Here is a 5110-nt window from a genome sequence, read left to right on the forward strand (position 1 = left end):
AACAGTATCCTAAATTGTTTCGAAAATGGCCGCTGTGTTGCGAACGGATATGAAAATGCCTATGTTGCCAACAGATATCTATCTCGAAAAACGACACCTTTAATGGTTAAATTTATGCATTCCTTGATTTAAATAAAAAGAATGAAATGTGTATGCGTGGGTATAGTGATGCATATGCCTAAGCAAGACAATGAAATTTTTATGTCTTGACATTTTTAGATGATTATTTAACAGATAATTCAAGATAATTTGATTAACATCTGTGCAATAGCATAATGTTTCACTTATAATTAAAGTAAATTCGATTAATTTATGTGATAATATCCTTAAACCTTTCAAAAATTGTAGCTATGTTGCGAAAGGATATGTAAATGCTTATGTTACCAACAAGACATCTATGTTAAAATCTGTTTAAATAATATGTAAAAATAAATGTTTATCTCCTTCAATGCATAATTTTATGCAATCCTTGATTTGGAAAAAAAAAAGAATGAAACGTGTATGCGTGGGTATGATTGTTGCAACATTTAGTGATGCATATGTGTAAACAAGAAACTGAAATTTTTATACCTTGACTTTTTTCAGTTGACTATTTCAATAATAATTCGAGATAGCTTGATTACAATGTATGCAATAGTATAATATTTCACGGATATCAAGATAATTTGAAGTCATTTAAAAATAATTCTACCAAAAAACAAAAAAAGGTGTAAAATGTTATTTTTGCAGAATCATTTTATAACAAAACAGGATACCGTGTAACAGATTCTAGTGGGAGAAAAAGCTAATGAACAGCTATGATTTTTTTTCCTTTTTATTAAAGAATAATCCTCAGTAATTATACACAATGTTAGAACTAGAACCTTTGAAATATCACTCTTAGGTATATTCCAATAAAACGGATTCCATATTCACCTCACTTCTTAAGTTGCAGGCTTTTTGCAAGCAATGGAGGTACTCCTAGATGAGCGGCATCTTTTTCCAAATTTCTAACTGTTCTTCTAATGGTGACATAGCACAAGTTCTCTAACGTAAAACAATGCTTCTCTTTATCTATAACATAACTGAGCAGGTGCCGACTTCTCAATGGAAATTCGAAGTTATTTAAAGCATTTTTCCAGTCATGTGTCCTTAAATTCGCACCAAATTTGATGAGTAAATCCATGATTGTCTGGTTTCCAGTTCTGATCGCATAGTATAACGGAGTACGGCCAGAATTATCACGACAGTCGATTTCACTTCCAGAAAAGAGAAGTTTCCGTACTAATATTTCTTGTTCAATCTCAATAGCAAAATGTAGAGCCGTTTTACCCCGGAGATCAGTAACATTTACACCACATTCACAGTCTATCAAATACGTACACAAATCTACACATGAATGATTTTGAGAGATTGGAATAGATTTCTGCATCCCAGCTAAACTCTCTTATGGCAGTTATCAGTGCTGTATGCCCATTATTATCAGCATGGTCAATCTGCGGAAAAAAGTGGTAATTAAACCTCATATAATTTAAAATATTTCAATAAGAATGGTTACATAAGCGATACCAAACAATTAATAAACCATAAATGCAAGCTGTTGAATAAAACACTCAGGGAACATTCTTGTACACATCATTATGTAAATGAACCTCTATAAATGAAGCAAAATCTGATGTGGTCACCACATAACTTTGTTGTATGGCCTATTAAATTATACACATTTTCTTTGCATTTCATTTAAACATTTTACTTAGAAATTCATTAAATATATATTTCTCATTCAATTAATTCAGTTCTCACTTCTCCGCAAGGCAAAAATCCATAACAACATAAACCATCTTCAATAAAAATGTAAAATCCAGAAAAACATAAAATAACAAATACGGTTAAAACATATATTTAGCAACAGAACAACCTCGCGTTTGGCATGGATTTGTGAACAAGATCTGTTAGTAGATTTCGAGGGCACGTAGATACAAGTTCCTCTTAACCAGGAGCAAAGAAATCTGCACGACAAATTCGTCTTTGGTTTACTACCGTTAAAAAAAAAAACAATGTTTGAAATTAAAATTACAGTTTCTACGGAAAAACAGGCAGTTTGGCCAGCGAGCAAGAGAGCAAATTTTTCGATACACAGAACTGAGAGATTATTTTGGAGGTATTGTCCAAGAAGATACTGAAATCACGGCGTGTGGACATTTAAAATATCTTCCAGACTTCTAAACATATGTTGCTACTCTGTTTTTAAACGTTTGCCACTTCGCTGTTGAAATTTATGTGGCGCAAGTGCTAGGAAAGAGAAACATAATAATAAAACATAAAAGATGAAGAAAAATATGTTAAAGTGAATCCAAGAAGAGCAGATTGCTAACCTGTGATGCATAGCAAGAGCATAAAATACCTTAAAACAAACACTCTGATCACACTTGAAAGACTTAAGCTTTTCCTAAGTTCTGTATGATTTAACAGGGTAATTGAAGCATACACCTCTGATGTGTTGTGCTTCCATAATTCATTACTTAGAGAATTGGCATGACTTTATTTTTTTAGTTTCGACAATGTTGCTAAAGGTTTATTATTTCGAATTTTTAAATTGTTATGCATGTTTAATTTTTGCTTGGGTGAAACAAGACTGCATATGGACTGAGTCCTCTAGTCCAATTGGAACTGATCATTGACTGGAAATGGTTGTGTTCGGGTACTTGGAGAGCACTCGCAGCGATTCATGGACTAAGTTCAAAACAAAAATGGAATTATTATGGAGGAAAATGTCCCATGTCACCGGGCACAACTTTTTGCGACTGGATTGAAGAATATTCTGGACAATTCCAGCGTTTAAGATTTGGCTACTTATTTCTCCTGAATTGAATCGAACATTTTATTCACATAATCCAGAGGCCACTATGTCCACAAAATCCTCCCTGGGCACGAATTTCGCGATAATGGAACTCTATAAGCGCAATATGGCTCAATATTTCTGCTGAGGAATTCCAACAACATATTGACATATTGAGTGCATGTCACATGCAGTTGCTGCACTTCGCCGGGCTAAAAGAGGTCCAACACGATATTAGGAGGTATCCCATGACTTTTGTCACCTCAGTGAATATTCAGAGTTGCCATGATGATGCCGTATTTCCTCCGTATTCTTTCCCTTGTCGAATGTTTAAGGAAAAGCTTATAAAGACAAGCCTCACACGCACAACTTCGTTTAAATTAATAATATTTGAAACTAATTATCTTCTATAAATTAAGAGTTTATAAACAGCTTTAGACTTAGCACTTGATACTGGTTTTATTAGCTTGTACAGTTAAAAGGTAGAAATATGTGAACTGTTGAAATGTATATAAGAATAGAATAATATATTTTTTTGAAAAATACTTTGAATTCATTACTAACACAATGGGCCATTTTCTCGCATTGTTTTTATATTTATAGTCAAAAGCTAAACGTTAACTCGGCAATGATATTTCTGTGAAAATGTAAGTATTATATAAAATATTACACTAAATATGTATGATTTAGAAACATTGATTTGTTACTTACATTTACACCAGCGTCTAAATGCAGAGATGCCATAGGTATTGCATATTATGCTTTATTAGAAACAGCTTCCAAAAGAGGACATGGTAGTCCGAAAGCTTGGGACTTATGCACACTAGTTCCTTGTGACAAGAGGTACTTCACAACTTCTGGACAGCTACTTCGACATGCAATGTCTAAAGGAGTTCCTTTATCATTATCGAACTCTTCAAGAATATAGTCCGGGGATCTTTCAGTCAATAACTTCACAGTTTCTTGAAAAAAAAAAATTATTTTTAGAAAATAAAATATTTCTGTGTTCTACCAAGTCTAAAACAAGAGAATTTTTATGCAACTTAACTAATTATTCTGATTACTGTTTTTAATCTTCTGACTAAAAACAGTAGTCAGAAGCACTTACAGAAAGCAATATATTTTTTGCTCAAAAAACTTAAATATGCAGTATCTCAGCAATTTCTGAACTCTAAATTCATAGTTGACGGAATTATGAAACCAAAAAGGATTCTTATGTGTGTAATAAGTAAATCTTGAACATATGTTACCATCTTGATATAAACCGTCTATTTCCAAGATTGCAATATTTACTTTTTCTTGGAAATATGAATTAATCCATTAGAAAGCTCATCTTCCATATATCGTATAGATTCTGATTCCATTTAAGGGTGAAAAAAGCATTAATGACTCCGGGAGCAGGTGAAACGAGAAATGAGTATTAGGATTTTTATCAAAATCTGTTGAGGGTAGAGAAGATGGTTTTCTAAAAATCTCGCTTTTGTATTTAAGGAAACAAGCGGGGAAAAATTGCATGTATATAGACGCAGACTCAGAAGCAGAAATGGAAACTGCAGGAAAACGCAGCATACTATAGTACTGTTGTTGACAATGTAATGTGTTTCGATATATTTTATAATTAAATGAAATTTTTTATGTGCTTCCTGTAAATATGAATTGAATATATCTATTTTTTCTAAATTTTTTTTTTTTTTTTTTTTTTTTTTTTTTTTTTGTTATTTTATTTTAGATCTTTTGAAAGAACTGCTGATTTCGGTTTTTCGATGCTGAATTGAAAGCGGATTTGTTTCAGTGCTGATTTGGAGCAGAATTTGCTTTGAAAGAGGTTTTATTTTTGCTTTATTTAATAGCTTTCTTTTATTTTAAATTATTACATGTTTTGTTTTTAGTTATGCCACAAATGCACCATATATTCCGGTGTACGCCGTACCGGTGCATAACGTAATATAAATTCAAACTACATGTTTTACTTTCATACTTATTCGCTGTATAACACACATACTTTCCTTTACGAAGAAATCTGAAAAATACATGAGCGATGCTCTTATCTTCAGTATTCATTCGAAGATTTTCCGAGGCTTTTGAAGAATGGTATACTGAATGGATAAAGCGATAAGGGGGAAAATATGTGTATGTTTGGGAAATGCCTAAAAGCTGAATAATTTTGCAAAGAGAATGCGTTTTATTCAATGCAGAATAAAGAATGTGCACAAGAATGTTAGTGTAGTGTTTCGAGAAACGGAGGGTATCATTTGAAGTAATTATGCTCTTCGGAATTGAATGAATTTCTCA

The 5110-nt window shown here is 32.3% G+C and overlaps 1 long non-coding RNA gene across 1 annotated transcript; it reads right to left on the reverse strand.

Annotated features, from left to right (window-relative positions):
- Window positions 1–849: 849 nt before the first annotated feature.
- Window positions 850–3776, reverse strand: LOC146993824 (uncharacterized). Its single transcript, XR_015043813.1, has 2 exons — window positions 3530–3776; window positions 850–1475 (listed from the first exon to the last, which is right to left on the reverse strand). It is a non-coding gene; the product is annotated as an uncharacterized LOC146993824 (long non-coding RNA).
- Window positions 3777–5110: the final 1334 nt, after the last annotated feature.

Source organism: Stegodyphus dumicola, chromosome 11 (genome assembly GCF_044657685.1).
Source record: "Stegodyphus dumicola isolate Sdum_Otavi_A_Nest chromosome 11, ASM4465768v1".
Taxonomy (NCBI): domain Eukaryota; kingdom Metazoa; phylum Arthropoda; class Arachnida; order Araneae; family Eresidae; genus Stegodyphus; species Stegodyphus dumicola.